General features: G+C 43.3%; 1 long non-coding RNA gene across 1 annotated transcript in view; it reads right to left on the bottom strand.

The window, feature by feature from the left end:
- The window catches only part of LOC134647122 (uncharacterized), a 58,641-nt gene extending 37,222 nt beyond the window's left edge, over window positions 1-21,419 (bottom strand). The window contains exon 1 of the long non-coding RNA XR_010096806.1: window positions 20,622-21,419. This is a non-coding gene — a long non-coding RNA (uncharacterized LOC134647122). The remainder of the gene's footprint in view (window positions 1-20,621) is intronic.
- Window positions 21,420-26,529: the final 5,110 nt, after the last annotated feature.

Genomic DNA, 26,529 nt, shown 5'->3' with positions numbered 1-26,529 from the left:
ACCAACAGAAAGAAAGCAGGATTTTGGTTTGGTGTCAGTTTCCTAGTACAGGATGTTTCCGTTTGCCAGACAGTCTCCGTGCTTTGCTTTATAAGCGCTCTCTTTTTTGATCCTGGTTATGTTTTCAGATTTTGCCTCAGCCGGTCCTTCTGTCATTTGCTTGGATTCTCTCCATCCTCTTTGTTCAGGCTAAATAAGCACTTTAACATAAAGCTCCTATGCCATCCTCTAGGATCATTTATGAGAACTGAGAGAGCTGTAGACTCACAAATGTAGCATGTAGTCTGAGAGGCAAAACCCTCGTCTTAACTGCTGATGGCGTTGCTCCATCATTTGATTACAGTCTTGTAGGGATTAATAGAGCATTTCGGTTGAAGTCGGTATTTCTGAGTTCCTAGTCGGAATTTTCAAGTGGAAAGCCAAGTGGAACTGGGAAAGTCAGAGTCACCCCACCAACCAAGATTTACCAAACCATGACGACATAAACAGCAATAAAACTTTGCCTTCCATTCTACTAGGAACCATAAGGAGGTCTGCAGTCTTAAGAAATGCTCTGTTAGGATAATATGCAGTCTTTGAGATTCGGATGTGCAGGGAAGGATTTTAAATGAAGAGAAGCTAATGTTTTTTTTTTCTTCTCACACCCCCGGTCTCTGCGGCCTGCTGGAGCGGGGGGGCTAGGAGGAGGAGTTGGCCGTCCGACTGGGGTCTGGTGTGTGGGGCCTCCCTGCTGCTGCGGAGTCGGGGCAGTCTGCTTCTCCCCACTGCAGGGAAAAGGGTAACACCACCTGGGTCTGGGTGCAGTTTCCCCCTCCAGGGGCAAGGGTACCTAGACCCGGTTCTTAGAGTACGCTTGGGGAGTGTGATTGTGTGTACAGCGTCTCTTTATGTCTGTCTCCACGTTGGTTGAGTGTGGAGTAATTGCCTATGAGAGCATGAGGGTGGGAATGGATGTTTGTATCTGTGTGTGCCTGTATGTCTGTGTCTATATGTCAGGTTGGGTATCAGACGCCACCTCTCTGGGGACATCTCAGGCCCTCCAAGGTTTGGAGGCCTATCTCCCCCCACCACTTCCCCTGCCGGTGGCAGACGCCCTCAGACATCGGTGCGTTGGTGGTTCTTTGTGTCCGGGGGTGGGCGTCCGGGTACACACCGGCTCACTCCTTGGTGGCTGCTTATCGGGGCCTGGAACCTGGGGCTCGCTCGGGCCACTTTGGGGGTGGGGTGCCCTCGGCCTCTCGGCCTGGGGCTCGGTCACTCAGGCACAGCTGGCTGCCGGCGGAGCTCACGGGCACGTCACTGCAACCCCCCCTGGCTTCTGCTCCGCGGCTGCTGAGTGATCCCTCATCTGGGACTCTCCTCAGCTCTTTCTGGGACAGTGGCGCGGCTGCCCCTCTGTTGGTCTTCCTTGGTCTCTTGTTTTCTGGGGGCCTCTGGATGTCTGGAGTTTTGATCTCCTCCATACCTGCTTCATGCCCTGGAGGATGGGACTGTGGCCCCCCACACCCTCTAGCAGATCATTACATTAAGGAACCTTTTAAATACAAGCGCGTTCATGCTCACAGGTGTACACACAGGTGATCACACACACAAACTACACCCTTTTTGGCTCCTACCTCAAAGCACACTGTGCGCTGTCGATCTTACGTGCTGCACAATAATGTTTAATATTAAGTATGTAGTGTTATATTCCCATATATCATTGTGATGTTGTTTATTCTATTACTCTCGTTTTCTTCTGCTTGTTTTCTTTTTTCTTTCTCAACAGGTGATCCAGGTGATCGATATATGTATTTTTTGTCTGCTTATTTTGTTGATTTTTGTTTTTTGCCCTTTATCCCCGTCCCTCTTCTCCGCTGTTTTTTTTTTTTGTTTGTTTTGTTTTTCCCCTCTTTCTTTCTCCCTTTTCTTTTCCCCTGTCCCGTATCTAGCAAGTAAAAAAATAAATAAAATAAAATAAACAATAAAAGGTAAATCAAATGGACCATTACGGCAAGGCTGGGATGGTCCATTTGGTAAAGTAAATCCGTTGGGCATCTTTCTTCGCCTTTAGACAATAATTCTGATGGCAAAAGAACCAAACGGGACAGGTTTAAAAAAAAAAAAGAAGAGAAGCTAATGTGAGAGAAATGTGCTCTCTCTTTCCAGTCAGTACTCTTCCTGCAGCGTTTTGGATCAACTGAAGGAGTTTCATGGACCTTTCAGAGCAACCTTATAATATTAAATTATAATAGTCCAGCCTAGAAGTAATAAATGTATGCACTAGTTTTTTGACAGGATGTGTCTAGTTTTCATTCAGATGAATGAAGGCAGTTCTGCATATTTGTTTAAAGCGTTTGCTGAATGCTCCTGGTCAGAACAGTTTCTTGCATGGTCACTAAAGAGCAAAGTAATGAAATCTAAAGTCAGTGTTTGGTTAGACGCCATGATTCTTTAGTACAATAACCTCAGTTTGATCTGAATTCAGAAGTTAGAGGTCAGTTATAGAGGCCTCTACGTCATTAAGGCATGTCTGAAGTTTAACTAGTTTATTTGCACCATCTAGTGCAAATATATGTAAAGTTTCATAATAATATTTCCCGAGGGAGGCGGCGTGTATATAAAAAAGCCTGGGAAAAAAAGCTCGTAACACTTCATGTTTTATAAATGTGTACGACTTCAAGAAGAAAAAATATTACACAACACTACTAAATGGATTTAAGGGGACGTGAAGTGAAGCCACACCATACTGCCAAATGTCCCTGACTCATAAAAAACCACCAGGTCCCATCAGCGTAGGGGTTATTTTGTTCCCCTTTAAGTCCAAATTTAATTGAAGTGTTCTTATACAAGTTTCAGTTTACTCAATTCCAAAGCTCTCTGTAATAAACACCAATAAATATGCTGAGATCATTCCCAGGAACTCCCTTTAGTTCTTCCCTTTAGTTTAGTTAATCCTATGTGGAATTCGAGAAAGACCTATTTAGTGGGCCTTGCCCAAATTGACCGATCAATGCATCTGTTGGGTTTTTATTTGTTTGCTTGTTTTAAATCAAGCTGGACTGTAGCTATGGTGGACCTTCAAGGAGGCTGCTGCTGGAAGCCACAGAGACACATAAAAGATGAACGCTGAAGTCTTTAATGAAAATGTTTTTTCTGGATGAGTCAGCTGTGCTCATGTCGACTAATAAAGCAACTAACAATTCATAGGGGGAATACTGTTACAGAAGAAAGTGTCCTCGTGGTCCTGGAAAAGCTGCCACTTTTGTTTATTCTGAAAGAACTGTTATGAGCAGGAGACTGAAAACAAAAGTAAAACTGTTTTGTGTAACTGAAATGAATCTCCCTGTCAGAAATCCGCGCTTTGAGCACTTTCTGGTTTTAGATTAATTCTTGAAGACTCAGCATTTGCTTCCCTGCGTCACCAAACAAAGAAACGAAAAAATCCAAAAGAGAATTTCATTCAGCAAAACTGAAGAACAAATCGTTCAGACTTTTGAATAGAAACATTATCTATTCAATGTTATAAATTGGAGATTTTAATATGGGACTCTACGGGGATTAATGGTTTTGGAGCCAGTCTCAAGTGGCCAATAAAGGAACTGCCTCCTGTGTTGGCTTCATTACTGAGTTCTGGAAGCTGAGGAAAAATGTTGAAGAAGGACAACCGATTATGTATGTCTACGTGTATATATGGTCAACAACTGAGCTCTAAACTCAAAGTGTTTGCTGGTGTCAGATGAGCATGCTAACAAACAGCCGTCAGGTTCGGGTTGTGACTCTAGTCTACATGCATATTTCATGTCAAATTTAGGCTTGAGAAAATCCAAAGTGTTGGACAAATGTTGCAGTGAGTGGATAAGTAAAGACTTTTGTGTAGTCACAAACACTTCTGTTGTGCAGATTTTAGACTTTGTTCCAATCATTTGCTGAAAGACATACTCGAAAGGAATCATCTGATATCCAGTATGAAAAGCAGGAATGATTATTGCTGGAAATCATGAGAAAAAAATACCAAAAATACCACCACCAACATGCTGATGACGTGGAGAATGATGGATGATCAAGGCTCGTCTGGGAGCAGAGTGAGAGAGGTAAGCTGGATAGGCAGTGAGTCAGAACAAGTTACCTGCTCTGTTTCAACAACTCTGAAATCAAAATGTTGTATACAATAGAAAAACTGGAAAAGAAAGAAGCTTGCCAATACATTCACCTTGTGTATTTATGAAGCACCTGCACTTCATAAATGGGACTCGGCTGTCCATCTGCATCTAAAGGTCAAAGGTCACTCTTTCGAGGATGCCAATGTTCACATGTTGGACAGAGAGGACAGATGGTTTGAAAGAGGAGTGAAAGATGCATCTATGTCCACTGTGAGCGACCATCTTTGAACAGAGGCGGTGGTTTACGACACCAACTGTCTGCCATCTATAATCCAGTTTTAAGATCCTTCCCAGACGCCTTAACGCCCACTCACACCCTGGGCCATCTGACCTCAGGAAATCACATGATAGGGTGGGGCCAGGTTTCATAATGAGTTCACCCGAAACCCTGGCTGATTGTGACCCACACCCATTTTCACACCTTGGCTCGTGTAGAGGATCAATAGGTGGTCCATGACCCTCTTGGGGGGACACTCCCACAGGACTTAAATCTGTGAAACGTCTTCAAGCAACTTAAAGAAGTCCAGACGCTTTTTGTTCCAAGCTCCTTAGACTACGTCCACACTAGCCCAGATAAATGTGAAAACGGCGTTTTTGCCTGAAAACGCTCCGCGTCCATACTAGCGTTTTCAGTCGTTTTCACAGAGTTGTGCGTCCACATTGAAACAGCTGAAAACGCTTACGTTCCAGTCCTCCGCATGCGTGAAACGCAAGAAGATTCGACCTGCCTCATTTCTGTCTGCTGCTTATTTACTTTCCGGCTCTTTGAAGCGTCGCGGCAAAATGTCGAGGAAAAGCACCGAGTTTTTTAAATGGACTAACAATGAGGTGGAGTTGTTGCTGCGAGTAACACAAAGTACAAAGATGCAAAAGCGAGTGAGAATTAAAGAATTTGAAGAAAAGCTCTGGAGCACGTACAGACTGATATTAATCTTTAACAGGGCTGTCAAAAAAACAACTGCTGTATAATGCCCTCTGCTATCTTTGTTTAATTGGTCACATGACTGCATCGTATGACAAACATGCATCGTTTTCGAAAGTCTGCGTTTTCGCTGTCCACACTGCGACGCAAAAGCACCGTCTTCAAATGTATGTGTTTTAGAGAGCGTTTTGAAAACGCTGCGTTTTCCTTGAGCAAAAACGCCGTCTCAGTGTGGACGGGAGGCCAAAACGGAGAGAAAACAATGTGGTTTTAAATGAAAACGCATCAGTGTGGCCGTAGCCTTAGACTACGATGACTTGGATGATTGAGAACCTTCACAGACATATGAAGCACCTGCAAGACTGAGCAAAGAATTCCAGCTAAACTCCATCACTGCAAGCCTCCCTGATCTAACATAGAGAAACTCTTACTTTAGTACCTCAGAGTCACCGTGCACAGTGTGTACTGTTCATTATATACTGTGTCTGAGGCTTTGAGCTGTGCTGTTAATGACTGGAGAAGTTCTCGATTATTCTAATGGTATTTAGAAATGACTGAGTGGACAATCCCTGCCTTAAGCACAGATTCTGACCTTTAGCGGGTATTTTTAATACTAAATACAGGAAGTACCAGTAGCTTTCTGTCACACACTACATGTATGTGTGTGTGGGTGTGTGTGTGTGTGTGTGTGTGTGTGTGTGTGTGTGTGTTTTCTAGTGTTTTTCCCAGTAACAATATGATAGACGACACATTGAAACAAGATTTACTGGCAATGATGGCAAAACTGGTAATGAAATACAGTCTGGTTAAAACCGTAAATGTGTTTAATTTTACTGAGTGTTAAGAAGCAAATTAAAGTGTCTCAAATGTCCTTTGTCTATAGTTTGCAAACTAAAACAGTTAGGGTCATATACAGTATGTATGGGTGGACACAGCTTCTGGAATGTAATCCACTAGTTTCTGAAGTCTGTTTTGAAGCCTTGGGGTTAGTGATTTCATCGCCATCATCTTAGTTTAAAAACACCAGATGTGCCAAAAATGGGCATGTCTGAGTGTGAAGTAACATGCTAGCCAATGAGCACACCATGGATAATCCTCCATTTGAACTACAGAATGAACGAGATTTAACATAATTCATTTTTTATTTAAAAAAAATAATGAGTGACTGAGTCTGTGGATACATTAGGAGATCATGACACAAAGGCATTTTCCTGTTGATTACTATCCGGTCTTTAAGTCTGACGTCATTAGCCGTTTCCGGGTCCAAACTCCGCTTTAGGTCCCAAAGTCAAACGATCACTGCAGCATCACTGAGAGTTACAAAGTGTCTAAATTCTTTCATCTTTAATAAAATGATCAGCGTTGCTGCTTTACCAGGTGTAACAATTAAGTTTAACATCCAATTAGCAGAAGTTAGCAGGAAGTTAGCTCGCTAGTTTCCACCCAAACATGATATAGCATGTTCTGACTGAGAGATTTCTGAAAAAGTAAACCGTACAGCTCTGCTATCACTTCCAACATAAATGAAGACAGAAAACTAAACAGCATTTACATTAGTAGGGTTACTGAAGTTGGGCTAGCTGGTATATAATGATGTGCTACGTGATCGCTAGCAACACAGCTATGTTAGCATAATGCTAACTTTTTCCCACTCGATAAAAGTTAACGTGAGGGTTCCCGATGGTTAGGGACAAATGCAATCGCATGGCAGGATGCTGTAAACGGACCAAACCTCAGTCAGGAGAACAACTGAGATAATCCATCCACAATACCAGGTTAGTCATTAATATACTGCTGCATGGGCTGGGCTGGAGTTACATCGTAAGGGTTTAAAAACAGAGAGAGGCCGACAGTGATCACTGACTGTTTTGAGGGGCTTGTTCAGATTAAATAGAACAAGATACAAAGCATTAAAACACATTAAAAACAATAATAAACTTGTTATTAATAAACAAGTTTATTATTATAGTTGGACCCGGAAGCAGGGTTCATACGTCATCAGTTAAAGACTTGATAGGCCCAAAAGTCTTTTTGGCAACCACAGCTATCACCATCTGCAGGTCTTCAGATAGTGGCAGGTTTAAAGTAGTCATGGCTTAATTTTCAGGGACATTTCTTAATGGAAGCACTGTCCATGCCCATCTATTGGGCTGTCTCAGGTCTTCTTTAAGCACTGTCCCTGAAAACCCCCAGGACTCTCTAAGTAACCCACTCACCAAACACACACACATTCACAAAAAACGCTCAAGTGAGAAACTGAGATCATTCAGAGGCTTAGCAGATCCTACCAACATAACGTTTTTTAAAAAAGATGATCCATCAGCCAACTCTTTGTTTTATCAGTTTTCATATCAACTGCATTATATTATGCTGTACTACCAGCTGATTAACTGACACCCACAGAAAAATAATATCTCTGTAACCGAAGGAAAGCAGCTCATTTGGACTGTGATTTAAAGCATTCCCAATATTTAGACTAACATCAATATATGTGTCAACTTGTTTTGGATACTTATATTTTGTTTATTTAACAAATATTGTTATAGATTCAAAAAGCAAACTTTGCGTCTTCCTTGTTTTGTTTTTTTCAAATGTAAGTTTGATCCACACAGCTGGTTCATGTCATGTTATCCACACTTTGCTATCACTTGCATGCATTTAAGGTCTGCAGGCACAGGGGTCAAGGACCGGGCAACTCTCAAACTCGGACAAAGTGTATGGAACATGAAACAGAGAGTAGACGCTCGTCCTGCATTAGTTCTCCCTTCAAACATGCCTCACAGTCACCGTTTTTCATGCTTTAGGCTTTTATACAGTATAAAACAGAAGCACAACAAAAGCCAGGCTCCTGTGTGCTTCACCAGCGCCTGACCTCCTCATGCCGTTACTATGGAAACATGCCATAAGAGACGGTGCTTGTGCCTCTCCTTGTGACTGAGTCACCATGAAAAACCTGTGCATCACGGCTAATCAGAGGCAGCCAGAAGTGCAGAAAGTCAGTTAGACACTAACATGTAGTCGTTTGTGCTTTCCTTCTGACTTGTCAACGTCGCATAAGTGCTAAAGCGCTGATTTTGCTTTCCCCAGGTTTCTACACTCATTCCCAGTGTCACCATGACTCAGGTTAAATGTTCTTGGTAGCAGGCTGTTACCGCTCACAGGTCACTGCCACCTCTAACGTGCAACAATGAGGAAGTGATACAATAATAAATAGCTCACACGTTGCCTGGGACACCTGTCACACCAGGAAGAAAGGCGCTTAATCACATTGCATTTTGACTTTCAACTGAGATTCTTATTCATGATTCAAATGTGGTTCAAACAGCAATATGTGCTCATTAGGTCTTTACATCTCAAACTAACTGTTACGCTGACACGATGGTCAAAAAATATATATATATTTTTTGCTAACCAAGCCTACCTCACACACGAGCAAGAGACATAAATATGAAGCCATACCAGCTCGGATTAACAAGGTCGGCGTCAGGAGTTGAGGAACCAGGACACCGAGAGGAGTGGGCTACTGGAACAAGACGGCATTGGTGGGCAAGACCACCTGGCCTGACCATATTCTGGACAATCTTGCTTTCTGACTAAGAATTAAAAAACGGACTACTCAATATGGTCATCGGGAATCTGGAAGATCAGGGAACTGACTACAGAGTGGAGATGAAGGCTGCTTTTCCATAGACGTCTACACAACCACGGGTGTTTTTGCAGGGTTGCCCCCTGCTGGCCAAGTAAACAGAATGCACATTTAAGACACTTCTGCTTTGACGTCACATTTCAGAACCAGACGCTCCAGTCTCTTTTATAATGCTACTGCCCATGTTTGTGGCACTTTCAGCAGTTTCAGTAGTTAAAGACACAAACGTGGTTAACATAACAGAATAAATGCAGAGACACTACAGTGATTACACTGATTAGATGCTAAATATTTTTTTCCTTTTCTAAAATGCTGAGTCACACAGCTGAACTCTGCTGACTCCAGTTACTGCAGTCAAAGCTTTATTCCCAGTTGGTAGATAACTCCTCCAGGGACTCGAGACCCTTGAGACTTCAAAAAACATTGCTTAGTAGATGGGAATTATACCAGCTTTTTGCCAACAAAGTACAAAAAATATAGGGATGAGAGGCTACTACACTACTAACCAATCCTGAAACCTCTCATTAATCTTCTGTTGTTAATGCAAGATCTAGTTAACAATGTGCTTATAAGGTTCACATAAAACTGCAACAAATCCAGTTAAAACCAAATTAACTTGGCTAAGCAGGGGTGAAGACAGCGTGAGGGGCTGATTAATGGGCCCGAAGCCCGATAATCACGAGCTGGGCCCTGATTACACCACCTACCAGTGTGTGTGGAACCCTTTAGGAAGAGTCAGCTCCATGAGCACTCAGTATTCCTGAGTGCCGGGATTTATCGAGGTCAGTCTGGGAGCATAAGCAGAAGGTGCCAACACAACAGACACAGCGTGGGCCATAAGGACTCTAATAACAGCGTTCACTGCCCCGCTGCACAATGCCACACTGTACACTCAGATGAGGAACTGAGGGCTTTACTGCCGGAGCTTCTCACACACACAAGCAAAAAATCTCATCTCTTAGCTTTTTCCCACCATTTTTGTTTTCTCAAATACGACAGACAGACCTGACGTCTACTTGAACCACGTGTTTTAGCAATCTTAAGTGAAAGCGCCCCTCTGGGAGCCGCAGAGCAGACCCATATTTCTGCCTCATAAATATGAAATGAGCTCAATTAGGGGCAAGCCTGATGCTTGGGCTCACTCCTCGACATGGCTCTAATTGAAATGAACAGCAGCTCGGCCTCCCCTACTGAGGCCTGCCCAGGGCCATTAGAGGTGATCTGAGGGCCTGGCTCTGTGTGTGTGTGTGATTAATCTCAGACGCCCACACACATCCACATCAACATTCAATCGTACACTAATCCTCATTCATACCACAAACACGAGCGAGAACACTTATTGAATGAAGCAGCCAGCGCGGTTTGCACACAGACGAGCGACGCATTTATCGGCGATGCACCATCAGCACCTTCATCTTACTGATCAGCGCTTGCTCATCAACAACTTAAGCTGGCACTAGCAGCCACATTTGGTGTTTGTTACTTGCACATTGTTCCCATCTAGTGGAAATGAAATACACTGCAGCGGTGTAAAATGAGAACACACAACCGCACAAACAAACACAAGGCTCTATTTATGCCTGTGGCGCGATCAGTGTTAACACTATCAATAATGCACTTGCAAGAACCCAAAAGCGAGAAAAACCTGAAAGCTGCATGTTTGGTTTCCCAAGGCCAGGGGCGACCGCAGGGACACATGCGCATGCACACAAACACATGTGTCGTGGTTATGTAACCGATAGCCACGTGTTGCCGTGGGAACGGGGGTGGAGGGGAAGCGCAGGGAGACCAGATAGAAGCGCACACAGTGGGAGAGGAAGGCTAAGAGGAGTGTCAAGTCAATGAAATGACACTGTGAGATTTCAAAAATAAAATAAAGTCGGCCGCGCGTGCACAGGCCTCATGACTCGGCTGAGGCGAGGCCAGAGAGCCGTGGCGGCGATAACGAGGCTCGCACTTCCTTCTCACACATAGAAACAAACACAAGTGGAGCACCTTATTCTGCAACAGAAAAGATTTGATTCAGCTGTGCTAATCTGTTCTCACATCCACAGTGTAAGTACTGACAAACCAAACGAGAACCGTTGCCCAACTCTGTACTTCCCCTGAGCTGTGTGATGACAGGACATTGTGCTTCTATCAAATATGATTTCAAGTAAAACATTAAAGGCACTAAAGGCTTCAGCCACGTTTGTTTCACCACCTGCACAGAATTCATGTAGAACAATGAAATATTGTTCAACATGGGAGCGCGCTCCTGAGGATAACCATCACTAAAAGCATGATCTCAACATAGAACAGCATATAGTGGGATTGCTGCTGCGTAACATAATCTTTATTTTTACATTGTTTGTGTCCCTGTGATTGTGTGCTTCACCGTATTAGAATATGTTTTCTCTTAGGCTACGTTCACTCTGCAGGTCTTAATGCTCAATTCCGGTTTTTTGATCAAATCCGATTTTTTTGTCTGCTTGTTCACACTATAAATAAAATGCGACAGCAAACGCGCTCTAGTGTGAACCCTCAAAGCGGCCCGCATGCGCAAAAGACAACATCACACACAACGCACTCTGTTTAGACCCAGAGCAAACAGTATTTTTTGACTGATGGCCCTTAATATAAAGACTTCGGACTTTACGTTTCCCAATTTTGCTTTAAGTTATAAAGTTATTTTGTTATTTACATTTGGCCTAATAATGATCCTTATTGCTGTTTTAGAGGAGCGGTGCTTCAAAGGATAGCTGCAGATTTCTGTCAGAATCTGCAGATTATACAGTACAAATAAAATGTTCACGTTTCTCCAACGTTGTCTTCCCAACAGTTTCACTGGATGGCCAGGAAGCGTTCACGATGTCTTCTCCGGCGCTGATAATTGGCGTCTGTCTTGTGTCAGTGACGTAAAAGATGGATTTAATGCGACATGACCGTTCAAACAGCAGTCGCTTTCTAAAACATCAGATATGTATCGGATTCAGGACCACATACAAAAGTGACCCAGGTCGGATTTGTGCCGTTCACACTGTCATACCATGATCGGATATGGGTCGCACAGGGTCAGAAAAGTCGGATTTGATGCGCTTTCACCTGCAGTGTGAACGTAGCCTTAGAGTCAGATATCATAGTTTATGTGCTCGTTTTACATTATTTATTGATTTTCATCAGTTTTAAATAATAATAAACAGAAGTTGTGATGTATTAAAAGTCACCTCAAAAAACAAATTGGGTGAACAGATGATGGATGGGTTTATCAAACGAAGACACGTGTTTGCTTTTCCCTGTAAAAGGTTCTGCATGCATGTGTAGTAACATCCAGCCCTGTGATTCTACCTCACCATGACTCAGCACAGAGGCAGCCCCGATTACTGCCAGACTCTTTTAAATGAAGAAATGATTTAAATAGAACTGGTCTGACCAAGTGGAGCAGGCTGAAAGAAAAAGCAACAGGTCACGCCACGATCTGAACAAGCGCCAGAACAGAGAAGAAACAAAGTCACTGACATCTATCATGTTACAGAGCCATCTCCAAGGCTTTGGATCATAACGAATCACAAATCACATTCGCTGAGAAAATCTGGAACAATGTGTACTTCCCGGGAGTGTCTGGTCTGCCAAAATTACTTCAAGACCACATCGACAACTCATCCAGGAGGTCGCAAAAGAACCCAGAACAAGAACAAACTGCAGGGCGCACTTGTCTCAGTTAATGTCAGTGTTCACGATTCAACAATAGAAACAAAGTGCCGACCAAAGAGAACACAAAGGACTGTCCGACTCGTTACATCGGGCATAAAACCAGCACAGCGTTCCATAAACAAAATATTCCCAAAGTCAAACACAGTAGAGGTAGTGTCATGGTCTGGGGCTGCAGGAACTAGTATGTTTTTCTATTTTATCTAATCGTATTCTGTTGTGTTTTTCTAAAATTTTACTGCTCTTAACTTGTTCTCTCTGCTGTGACCAAAAACATGTCCCCCGTGTGGGACTAATAAAGGTTTATCTTTACTCTGATTGCTGTCAGAAAATCCTGAAGAGAACGTCTGCCCATCAGTTCATTAACTCCATATGACCCTGCAGACACGAGAGCGCCGACAGTCTTGTCAAATAAATAATCACATTATAATAAACATGTATATATAATACTGTGCAGCATAGTTAAGCCTGTGCAATGAAACTGAACAACAGTATGAGTGTGCATCTCTGTGAGCAAGCTTCTCCCGAGTGTCACCTTCTCTGGCACAGTGGATTCAGTTGGTGTGTGTGAAAGTGCATTACACAAGCAAACACAGCGTGTGAAGTCAAACTGGAAGTGTTTTACTTTTGGACAAAGTGATATCCAGCATGATGGAAAACAAAAAACGGCCTCAGCCTGTACAAGCGGTGTCCTTTCTATTGTTCCGCATCTTGGAAAGGCAGCAGAACTTTTTCAGGGAACTTTGTGCTCTGCTGTTACGTCAGGGACCGGCACAGGAAAAAAGGCTATAAACGGCAAGTGTTCCATGTCCATTCTCAACAATGTAGGTCAGAGTAGAGCTGTTGCATGTACAATCAACGTGTACAAGTGGAAGTGGCTGACAAGGGATGAGAGAGTGTGTGTGTGTGACAAACATTACAGTGTCAGCAGCTTCAGCAAGCCCACATCAAGAGGCTTTCTCAGAAACCAAAGCCTTCTTTGTGTGCCGTTTTTGTGAATTCACAGGAACCCGAGATCTTGTGTTATCCCCACGTAACCCTGGCGTTTTCTCTTGTGGAGTGAACTGGTATGGCCAGTCTATTTGGTTTCCAGCCACTGGGGAAACTGGTGTTCCCTCCTCACTGTATTTTACAGAGGCAGATGACAGAAAGCCTCCTAGACAACGATGTTCAAACAGGAATAAATCCAGCCGCGTCAGAAGCACCAGTTGGTTTTCCTATGACCTCACAACTGTTACTCTGACCAACCGCACTGCTTTATTATTTTCCCACAGTCTTTCTCACTAACCCCTCTGTTTCCTTGGGGATGCTTCTCACTTTAGCAGGCTTGCAGAGAGAGTCAGCGGCGGAGGAGGAGGAGGTGACAGCACGCTAGGCGACAAACTGACAATAGAGTTTTGTCGGTTTGGCTGCTGTGGCATTAGGGACCAGGTCAGACTTCCTGGGTCTCCTGTGGCCCGAGATGAGAGCTGGACACTCACCCTAAGCTCAGAGAAATCCCTGTGCTCTGCTGACCTTCAGCACTAGTTAAAGTGGTTACGGAGAAGGTCAGTGTGGTTTCCAGGCCGACAGAAATGAGCACTTCCCCTTTTCAGCAGTGCGGTTTTGGGTGTCATGCACAGACGTCAAGCAGCATGGGATACATGACGCATGCTGAGTGCTCTCTCTCTCTCGGTGAGTGTCTCTCTTCCCATCTGTGGCTTGAACAAGACACTGGAGAATGGCTAACATAGCAGTGTTGGTTCATGTGACACTCCCCTGTGCCTTTGGCCTACTTTGCCGAGCAGTAGCACTCGCTAGCTCACAGAAACTCTCCTGTTTAAGTAACATTTCCGAGTACAGCCTCACCATGTGACAAAATTCTTGAATGCCTCCTGTATCCTTTCAAATATCAAATCAAAACCATGTTGAACAACAAGGGACTCATCAAACCCTCCCGTCCTTTACTATTTATACTTTGTGGTCATTTGTTTCACTCCTAAAACTGGGAACTGAAACTAATATAAAGTTTCAGAGTATAGACTGTATATAAAAGACAGACAACTGTCGCCATGTTGTTTTCCTGAGATCAGCTTTCAGCTGCTTCCTTGTTTCCCAGTGGATTGCTACAGCTGATCCATGTTTTATACTGATGCCCTTACCGAGCCCACCCTCCCATTAGGAGGCAGTAGGCGGCCAGTTTGTGACTCCTCCCAGACTTGAACCAAGAATCTTTTGCATGAATGTATTGATAACTACACAGTGCAGTCACTCGTCACATCTCTGCTAATTAGTGCTGAATAACGACTAATGAAATACGAGATTTCACTCAACAAAACTGAGATTGGCTGTGCCAAACAGAACGATGTGTTATTAGTTAGATATTAAAATAAATGCTTAACAGTACAAACAGAGAGGAGAGGTCCAGCTCAGTGTCGATACGTCTGTCAGTCAAAACAGCAGATTATTCTCATGACAATGGAAAGTATCCATAGAGACCAAAACCACTTCTTGTACTAGTCTTTAAATATGCTTTTTAATGTTGTGTGAGTTGGTCATTTTAACATCAGACTCTGTGGGGGCGTCATTCACTCTTGGAGCTAGCTTCAAGTGGCCGTTAGAGGAACTGCAGTTCCTGAAACCTCAGTATTGGCTATTGTTTTCATCCTCGTATGGTTCATATTACTCCTATCACTTTGTGGGGGCGGGGTCACCAACAAAACCATCCATTTAGATTTAGGTCTGGATTCTTCTTCTTCTTTATTTGCTACTGTCTGCTGTGTTCTGCAGTCTGAATGCCTTATCCAAGAACAGTGCAAGCAGAAATGGTGTGAGTTGTATGCATGTGGGTGAAGTGGAAAGGTGGAAAGACTTGTGAAAGGAAACAGAAGCACAGAGTTTGCGGACTCTTCCTGCTGAAGCCCATCTATGACCCAGACCATCACTCTCCCTCTTTACGTTTCTGTGTTTATATCTCACCCCCGCCGCACATTTCCTTTCCCTGTGTTGTTGTGTCATTGCTCTGACCAGCAGACATATGGGCAGTGGGCTGTTACCCACACAATGTTACATCTTTGTTAAAGGCAGACCTGATGTTCCCACAGTAAAGACGCTCTGCCAAACGAGAGGAAGTAGAAGAAATTCATTTAAATAAGACTTTTGTCTTTTAACACAAATCTCTTTTATTTGCGTCTGTGTCTTACCTCTCTGATCCTCCCTAATAAAGCTGTGGGCGGTTTTCTCCTCCATTACCCGAGCCCTGCTGAGGCTTCGTTTCACGTCCTCCCCAGGCCAGTTGTATGCCAAGCAGCTTGGTGCCAGGCCAGACTCTCGCTGCCAATTCAGCCTCCATCCTGCAGACTGCTCAACAATGCAATACGCCACTCACCTCTGACCAGAACACCTCCACTCCCAGTTCAATCACAATGCATATCCCACAGCAGTCATAAGTGAAATAAGAAGCGATTGTAAATTGGCCGTAGGTGTGAACGTGACTGTGAATGATTGTCTCTCTGTGCTAGTCCTGTGACAGACTAGCGACCTGGTGTTAAACAAGTGTGTAGCTGCTGCGCAGCATCTTGGGTCCAGCTCCAAATGCAAACCAATGTCATGGAAATGCAGTACCATGAAGTTTCAAGCTTCAAGGATAAAGCCTTTACATTTCTGATGGTACAACCCCAAACTGTAAAAAGCTGGAGAGCCTACATTTGTGGATGGCACAAAATCATTAACTCACCAAATGATTTTCTTCTACTTCCTCAGAGCTTCTTTGCTGTATGTACCGAGCAGCCTAGAGATCAGTGGCATTGTAGCGCAACAATCTGCACTTCTCAGTTTAAACTATGCTGATTTCTGACCAAATTCACAGAGATTTCTTCAGATTTCCAAATTTTTAGAATTGTAGCTTTACAGCAGGACAAATTGTTAATATAGGAAATCAAGTATTTCTCAAACATCTGCTTAGCACATTCAGCCACACTGGATATGAACTCTTTGGACTAATAATTAAAGGAGCTGACCTACAGTATCCCTCGTGCTCCACAGAGGATAGACCCCGTTCTCTTCGCCAGTGTTGGACTATAATGTGTTACTTAAAGTAAAAATCACAGAACGGCACTTAATAAGCATACTCGTGCTCCTCGTGGGATGAACGCTGTTAATTTGCCATTAAATGTATGTCAGCATCTGATATAAGAGACATATATTTACAGGCACAGCTGTGCAGACTAAATGAGGCAGAAAAGAGGAAGAACCCAGCTGATCGTGATGACCCAGTTACCTCTGCTGTCACGCCGCTCACGCAGGTGGAGATTTGGTGATTGGCCAAGTACAACCTTCATGTTTGTCTGACTATAATGAATACTGCAGTCTCTTGGGAACACGATCGGTGTTTTACAGTACGATATGAAGAATCCACAGAAGGACCCAGATTCGATAATACTGCTGTCAGTCAGGGAAGGTCAGCACAGCCTAAACTCATTGCAGAGTAACCTGATTTTGCTTGCTTATTCCTTTGCCACGTCTCTCGTTGTGTTAGATGGCTCATTGGGCCTGAGATACATCTGAGAACCCATCTTCCCATGTCCATTTCCCATCCCCTAGGAAGACCTCCGTTTGCTGAGGAAATATTTGAGGAGTGTCCATTACCGAGCTGTTATGAAAGTCATTTAACCGACAAGTAAGTTCCAGTCAGCTCGAGTCTGGGAGGGCGGCTGGCCAGCGAGATGATGAGGTCACTTTGAACAGCGACTAAGGAGGTTGGCTCCGAGCTGGAACGAGCACAGCTCTGGACAAACAAAAGCCTGTGCCACTACTTTTGTAGTGAGCTGAGGGTAAACACATTTCATAATCAAATGCGCACTCGCCCAGCCCACATGGACACTGGCTCATTTTTACTGCATGTTTGCATTTGTTTACGACGGATCCAGCCACAGAGGCAGGCCAGCGATCACGCAGTAACCAAGAAAGCGATCGCTCGTTAGCTTCTTTGTTCCTGTCTCACCTTTTTATCTGTCTGTGGTTTTCCTGCTCCCCGTTCTCTCACTCCTTTCTCTCCCACTCTGCAGCAGCATAATGTCTGCTGCTCTCACCCCTCCGCTGCCGCCCGCGTCACTTCCCTTTCTGATCGGCTGTCATGTAAACACAAGCATGCCCCTGCTCAAAGGCGTGCTCTTACATACAGGCTCAAACACACACGCACACATCACTGAGTCACATGGGAGCTGCTAATTATGACCACATAAAGCCAGCGGAAACACAACTTTCACAGCTGGCTGTGTGAGCTGCTCTCACACTGTGGCTCATTATTCACAGAAAAAACATACACCATTTACTTCAGAACACAACAAAGGGAAAAAACAAGTAACAGGCTCATTTCTCAGATTAGCCTCTGATGCTGGGGATCCAAGTAGCAAAGACTGCTGTGTGGCAGCAAAGAGACTCAGTGGACGGTGCCGTTGAATAAATCGGCTTCTGCACTGACCCTTTACACAAGGTAGCAGAAGAAATGATGAAAACAACACATTGTCATTCGTATTCAAATGAAACAGAGCTATTTGTTGAGACAAGGCGAGCACAAACATCTGACAGACGTCAGGCACAGTCTGTGACGCAGATTGGAAAGTCTGTCTTCAGTCAGCACGTGTATGCACCCACAAAAACAGTCACAGATAAACAGGAACACACAGTAACAGGGAGGCCATGCTATCGCCGCTGAACACCACTGACATACTCCAGCCATTTCCAGCATGCGGCTAATCCGAGTTCAAACTCACTGATGGAATTCTGTGCATACGAGTTTGCCAAGTAATGCTCTCGAGGGCGGAAATAACAGCTTAGAGCTGCGAAAGTTTGCTTCAAAAGGATGATGGATTTGTTCTCGTGTTCTAATAAGGCCAAACACAGCAGGATTAATGCGGTTAATGGTTAATGCTGTGGGATTATTGCAAATTTCATTACCATACAAATACTGGAGGACAGCAGAGGTCACGTTTTACAATGCTCAGACTTGTCAGGGCGCAGATGTTGTTTATCGGGAAACCGATCATTCCTCGAGTCAAACAAACAGAATTTGGTTGGTTTTATTTGAACTTGAAAAAATGATGCAGTGGCAGATGTAGGAATCATAGCTGATGCAGTCCCGTAAGTTTGTACTGGAGCAGGACCTGCGGTAACAAATTATTAGTTAACTTGATGTAATTTGAACAGAGAAAACATGATGTCAGAGCTTTGCTATTGGTTCGCTGTGCACTACAGAATCACTGTGTTACTGTTATGTAATGTCTGCCCTGGATTCCAAAGCTCAGGCCACATGCTCCACAGTACAGCACTGTGATACATACGTTAATGACAGATATAAGCGGGGAATCCTGTCACAGCCTTAAAGGTTTACTTTGTGAGAGTGGCTCATTGCAAGTGAATTTGATTGTTCGCCGACCTCTAGCAATGCATCGTAACAGCATACTGCACCCGTCCTCGAGCGGACGTGATAATTATGACAGGAACAAAGAAGGAAATCAAATAATGTCTTACGAAGCCACAGAAACAGCAGAGGGACGGGGACGATGGATGGACAGAACACAGACTTTAACTCAGCACACTTTATTTCACTTCCTTCAAGCAGAACCAAGTTTATCTTATTGGACTTTAAAAAATCTAATCAAGAGATTTTTTTTTTTTTAACGAAATAAATTATTAGGCTAGCGCTGTCACATCATAAAGAAAGAGTTTTCCTTATCTCCTCTGGATTGTACTGAAGCATAGCAGCAATTTGGCTCATTGTATATATTGTTATAATTACTGCGGTCATATGATTACATCAAGTAATTATGTGTTTGAAATGTTAAAAACTGTTCTATTTTTTTCAATTATACCATCTGTAAGTTGTTTAATTCTTTTTTAATATAAACAAAGAGAAACCAAGTTTAAACGCGGGCAGTGTCGCCAGCCTGACTTTTTCTTCCAGCCAAACTGTCCACAACTTCAAATATAGACTGCTGGTGTTATCTGTCTTTAGTTTCCTGTCAGTCGACTAATTTGTTAATTTCCTAATAAAAATATTTCAGCTCTTCTTCAGTGCTACAGTAACAAATAGTTTTAATAAATTGCTACTTCTTCTGTATCATTATTATATAAAACGAGTAAGAAATGGAACAATCTGATTATTTTAGACACTACAGTCTGGAATAAGTCGTGGTTATATATTATAAAGAGTTTACATACGTCTTTAGGGGTTTTCTTGTCTGCTCTGCTGATCGGATCTGGACAGCCTTTTGTATCAGCTGCTTCTTGGAACACTTGGAGAGCGACTCCGGAAGAGCCTCTCGCATTAAAATATTGAAGTACTTCCCCTTTCTGGGTGAGACGGCGGCCAAAATAGGACGCTCTTTGAACTGTGTGTGTCATATACACAATGATGTGACTGCCCAGTTATGAATCAGCAATACGCTGGATGGTGTGTGTGTCTGAGAGACAGGGAGAGGGAATGTGTGTGTGTTTGCGCAACAACCAGAGCAGCAGGCAGGTGGTTTTCTTGTTTTCCTCACCAGTCAGTATTGACACATTGAAGCGCTGACGGCACCTCGCAGGCATCCCGCAGGGAAATTGGATGGCTTTATTAAACAAATAGGACCGCTGCTTTAAAGCGACGCTCTCGTAAATGAGCCCCGGAGCCAGAAAACCGCCACAGCCCGTTTAACACTCGGAGTTTACAGAATGTCATCCTTTTGGGCACATCTCTCTGTTAAGTTGGAGAACTGTCAAACACTGCGAGCCCTCATTAAACTGTGAAACATACAAATAATCCATCTTGCTGTAAAAGCCGCACAAATCATCATTGACAACTTCATTCGCTCTTGGCACCTCGACTCAGAGCTTCGGGTTCGCCAAAGAGGCGCGGGATGTTTCCAGTCCAACATGCTCAACGTGAAAACGCGTTCTCAAAGCACCGGAGTCGAACCCTTATCCCCACTTGTTTACTTCAACTTCAATTTCTATGTGCGCAACACCACCTGGAATGCGGACACTGGCAAACACGCACATGGCCCGTGATCAAGACTCCCCTGCAGGGTGATTGCGCTTTCTCCAACAAACGCACTATTCCAAAAGCCCAGAGATGCGGGTCCTCACTAGAATACAGCAGGCTGGCTACCAGGCACAACTCAAGCGCGAAAACGCACCTGCGGCAGCAACACGGAGCCGATCCCCACATCAGCCGAGCTATTAGAAATAAGTTCACTCTCACCGAAGGGCGCTCCTCCTTTGCTCCGGGACTGTGCGAAATACGCGCACGCACGGGCGACATTTTCCTCCTCTTTTAAAGTGCGTGTCACAGCTGGCAGGTGCAACGGCGAACACAGAGGTCCCGTCCGATGAGGCGCAGTCTGTCCGGCTCGGCCCAGCCCGGTCGAGATCGGCAGCGTTCGGTTGGGCTCGGCCCCGCTGGCCCTCTACACTGTCGGCAGATGACTGCGTACATTTCTGCTCCCTTCTGCTTTAGCAAAGAGCCCAGCGCACTCACTCTGTTCCTGCCTTTTCATTATATCATGTCCATGTGACACGCTCAGGCCTCAGTCGATGGAAACTTAAAGGGACCTCCCACGTGACGGCGCGCTCACGACAGAGAGCGCGTCCAGGAGAAATAAGAAATAAGATGCAAGGCAGCAGGAACCAGACCCGCTCGGGCTGCTTCATAACTAGTTTGGAGTTTTTTGTCTGTTTTTTATCTGGAAGATTTTGCCGCTGGCTCTAATGGTCATTCTAGTAATGTCGGTCATCTCTAGTAACAGTAATGATGATGAAGATAAGTTCATGTTGCTGATGATGAAGACTATGATGAAAATAGAGCGTGGTGTTTTATTGTTACGATGATGACAACTGCTATTGACAGACAACCATTTGTGGTTATGATGATGATGATTATGACAGTGAGCCTGTAAAAGTTGTGATGATGATGATAAAGAAAACCTGATGGCAGCGATGAAGATAACTAAATTTGTGGTCGGATTGGTGAAGATAACGATGATGGTCGTGGTGATGAATGTGAGAATGATGATGACCTCACTGGTTATAATAATGATGATGATGATGATAAATAAAATGATTATCATGATAGTAAAGAGAATCCTTATTAGATGTGATGATGATGATGATGATGAAGGTAACCTTTACTGGTTTTATTGCTTAATGAACAGGCTGATGCTCTTTGTTAGCTTTTTTTTTTCATCAATGAGCTCATGGCCTATATGACATCATCACAGGGTGACTAACATTGTGGGGAAAACACCTGATCTCATATCAGAAGCAGATTACCGAAACTGGATGTAAAACTGCTCTGTGTCTAGGACAGTGGACAGTTCTGTGTGAATCTCGCTCTATTTACACTGACTTTACATTCAGGCTTCCCTCTTGTTTATTTTTATATCCTCTGTGAATGTGTTAGCATGGCTGAATCCAGGGGTTTAAATCCCTCATTAACACATTGGGCTCTGACTGAAAAATCTAATGTTGTGAATATAAACAAAGATGTTTTTGGAAGCTGAGGCTAGCAGCATGGTAGTCAGAAGACTTAAAAGTCGTAGACTTTAGAGCTGATCTGAAAAATACTTCTAGTTTTACCACAGATCAAACTGCCATGTCAAATGTAAAGGGTCCCCTCACAGTGACCATCACCCCACTCTACCACTGAGGACCAAGAGACAATTTTGGGGGCTAAAAAAAATCGTTTTTTGGACTTCAAAACGAAGTTCCTTCCTCGTTAATTACAACTGAACAGCAGCCGTGCCCAGAATGGTTGGAACGACATTAAAGCTTAAAAAAACTGAAGCTATTCAATAAAGTTGTATTTAAAAACAAAAATGAACTTTTAGTTTCACATTAAGAGATGCACCTCATCAACCTGGGTAGCTAGTCAGCGCTAGCTCTAAACGCTAATGCTTTAAACCAATATTCCATAAACTGGTGGATGACTTCACTGTGGCTACAGCCATCCTTTATATACAGTCTATGTTCCTTCTTACCAAGGCAGCAGGGAACACTCTAATAAACCCTGTGTACAACAAACACACATTTACTCACTGGCGGTTTAACGCAGCGAGGCATTAACACTTCCTTAAGGATTTCTATATTTCACTCAAGAGTTGTTGGAAAGCAAAGGCCGAGGAACCGCAGGATAATGAATACTGGATGCGATATATATTTATATTGTTATTCACAGCTTTTTGTGCTGTCTATAACAAACACAGCATTTCTACCAGTGCAAAGACGTTCAGTTCTGTACAAATGATGGACGAGTTTTAAGGTTTGATCCTGTAAAAACGTAACAAACCAAACGTTTTCATTAACAGGCACAGCACCCAACTTATTATCACTGCAAATACAAAACGTACCTGTCAAACAATTACACAACAGATAACATCGTGCTTCAGCTCGGCAACGATTATGTGACCCAACATCTAACCCACACTTAGAAAAATGAAACATCCACGCTCGCCTGTGTTCCACAGTGGTAAACCACGTCTCACTTGTGTTCCCAGTTTGCATCCATGCACATGAAACTTGACGAGCGTCCTTTTCCATTTCTAGTAAGTGGAAGTAAGGGTCTGCCAAGTGCTGGAAGTGTGCTTAAAAGAAACACTGTTATCACTCAGTGCACACCATCATCAAGCCTGGATGGAGTCCACTTGTGGATGATTCATCAAAAACTAACACTTTTGCTGAGATTTGACCAAAACATTCCAAAGAAAGACTGGGCCATGTTGGGAAGCCGTGGGCTGCCGTTTTTCATTTAGTACATCTTTATGTCTTTAAAGCATGTTTTTTCAGAGTTTGATTTAATTAAATTGCTATAGAAACCAATAATGTAGTACTCACTGCCTTACACTGACAGGAAAATGCCTGAAACAAGACAAAAACTGTTGTTAGCTCTATTATCTCATGTTCGCTGTTCATCTTTGGTGCGTGTGACCTAGTTGTCTTTGCCTTCTGTAATGTTGGACTCTGGATAGCTGTCAGTGTTTTGTTGGATGGGTGAATACTAAGGACAACAATGAGAGTCTAGAACTTCATCCGTGTATCAGATGTGATATTTTGTGGTGTTGTTGAATATTGGACTAAATTATAAACACAGGTTGATAAAGGTGCAGACCTTATCAGTGAGTACAGTAGATTAGGCTCAGTACATACAGCTCCTAAGCTCTTTTTTGAAGCCTATGTACGGCAGTGTGATGGAGGGACATGGTGGTAGTCGGGACCGTGTGAAAATACCAGAAGTCTGGGGGTCTCTGAGGCTCACAGACCCCCTGTGGTTTGAATTAGAGTGGATTACAACTCTCAGCAACAAAAGACACCTCTCGGCTCCCCCTGTGTGCTCGTCTGAACGAGTGACACAGCCCACAAAACGTGGATGCTTTTATGCAGCAAAGCCACAGTGCACTGCGAGTCTAAAGCAGGACGTCCATCGCCGTGTGCACACTGCTAACTCTGACTTTAAACTATCAGGCCGAAACTAACAATCGTTGGTTCGTTTATTTTAATTAACCAATCTAGAAAAGATCAAGCATGAAAGATGTAATCAGCTGCTGAAGCAAAGCTTTTCATTTCCAACTCTGAATGTTCACTTTTATGAACTTATTTAAAATGTTTTATTTCATATACATCATATAACTGTTACGGTCCTGGGTCAGTGACCCAGTGTTTTGTTTTTTTATTTTCATCATTATTATTATTATTATTATTATTAATCGTGCTCCCCGGTCATTCGTGTCTCCTGTCTCTCCGTGTTCCCTTTGTTCAGATCAAGTCTGCATCTCTGTGTTAGTCTTCCTGTTTTACTTTGACGGCCCCCTGTCTTATGTCAGTGTGTATAGTTTTGCTTTCCCCCTGTCTTGTTATGTGTGATTCCTCCCAGCTGTGCTCTCCTCCTGTGTCCCATTCCCTGGTTATCCCTCAGTGTGTTTTAGCCCTGTGTTTCGTCCTCGCTCCATGCTGTGTGCCTCTCCTTCCATGCTTCCCTGAGATTGCCGTCCCTAGTTTCCAGGTTTCCTGGTGTTTTTGTTATTAGTTTCTAGTTTTGTAAAATGATGCCACTGCAATGAAGCAGCTTCTTTTAGTTTATTCCTCCGAGTGTTTTGCGTTTGGGTCCCACATCCTGCCTGCCACACAGCCGTATCATGACAATAACATCATCGCAACAATTTGTATTGATTGTTTTAGTCACCATTTAACTGTCGCTCTGGAAATGAGCTTCGATTTCTTTTATAAGAAAGAAAATAGACTGAAAAAACTTGAATTGCATGATAGGAAGTGCATTCTGCGACAACTGAATATCAACTCAAACTAATACGGACAATAAAACAACGCGTGAAGTGAATGGGGAACAAATGGGGAAGAGGATACAGTTGACTGATATATGCAGGGTTGGTTAATCCACAAAAGGGTTAGCTAGGCTGCCAGAGGCGAGAGTACTCACTGCACCAACTGTTTGCTACAAAACCATGTGCCGGATGAGGCACATATGAATGCTACAGCTTTCCTTCTAAACAGGCAGGAGTTGGAACAGGTCAGCAACTGGTCTGAAGGTCACTGGTTCAGTCCCCGACATTCTCCAGCCCATGTCTTGAAAGTGTCCTTTGCAAGATACTGACATTATCCCCGATGCATCCACTGAAGTGTTCCAGTATGTGTGTAATTGTTAGAAAAGCTTCTGTGTCCATGGATGAATGTGGCTCGTAGTGCAAAGCACTGTTCAGTGTTCAGCGAGAGTAGAAAAGCACTCTATATGTACAGTCCCATGTACCGTGTTATCCCCTACCAGTCACTGTTAGGCCTGAGATTTTGCTTAAAAAAAATCTTCGATAGCAACAAATTATTCTGGCACAACTTCACCTACTTCCAAGGTGCAGGAGAAGACAAACACTGATGACGTGAAGACTCCAGGTTACTTAAAGGAAGAGGGAACAGCTTTATCAAGTGACCAGCGCTTTTCGGGGTGTGGCCTTCATCATTAAAATCTTTGCATAGGGCAGAGCGAACCAGCCCAAACTATTCTAACATTCATAGATCTGGAGTGTTAGTTGGTACAAAGCGAGTATTATGATGGTATCACTTTGATCTCAGAGACTATTTTCTACATTTTTACAAAGTGTTGCTTTCAGGTCGGCACACATATCTGTTAAAAACAAGCATCCGGTTACAGAACTTAGCTGCCATGTGACCTTTTTGAGTGAGCAGTGTGTCTTCAGTCAACTGACAGTAAAATATCCAGTTGCAGCAGAGCACAGCTTGTGGTAATCCAACATAACCAGTCAAGAAAACCAGTGTTTGACGTTATGGCAGCTATGACCACTTGTATGTTAATTCGTGGAGGTAATTTATAGCGTTTAGCTCAAAGCAAGACGCACAATCAACTACATACTGGCTTAATGACAAAATGCAAAAATGTCGAGTCATCTTCTTTCAAAGTGTATGCTGTAAATTAGGAGGCTGAGTACGCTTTGTCTAACCGGAATAAAGCGCATTAGTCACCAGATGATTCACCCACTCTCTAAGCTAGAATGACTTCACATATAGTAAAACACTACGCTCAACCTGAAACGTGCTTTTTGAAAAGGGACACTGCTGTCTTTGTTTCAGAAAGCAAACACTGCAGTCAACTGTATGATCACCTCATTATTTCTGTGGGAGTCGTTATTTTATTCTATTTATATTTATGTATTTATTTTGAAACCCCTACTTCTGGATCAGGTTTAAAGAGTTTTGGTTAACTCGACTTCCAGTAGCTGTGTAGTTATTAGGGCTGATGTACATATTTAGGAACATGCGGACGAGAGATTGGGAGGAATGGGGCTGGAGAAGATCATTTTGGCCTGTGGCCTCAAAGCACATTAATGTGATGGAGGCCCAATATTGTTGTTATTTTATTATCATTCGCTTTTTATGTTTTATCAATTTAAGTTAACATGTTTCAGCTGAAATGATAGATAATTTAAAAAATACGAGTTTTGTTACGATGAATATGAAGAGCTGACTTGGTAACTGTATCGTGCAGTGTGTTCATGCTACCGAGGAGGCTTCGTAAACAATACAAATATGTGTACTGTCTCTTTAAGAGCTGTCAATATTCGCTCCTTGCTAACCTCTCGCTGTCTGTTATT

Source organism: Pelmatolapia mariae, linkage group LG17 (assembly GCF_036321145.2).
Source record: "Pelmatolapia mariae isolate MD_Pm_ZW linkage group LG17, Pm_UMD_F_2, whole genome shotgun sequence".
Lineage (NCBI taxonomy): Eukaryota > Metazoa > Chordata > Actinopteri > Cichliformes > Cichlidae > Pelmatolapia > Pelmatolapia mariae.
This window is presented reverse-complemented; position numbering and strand designations above follow the sequence as displayed.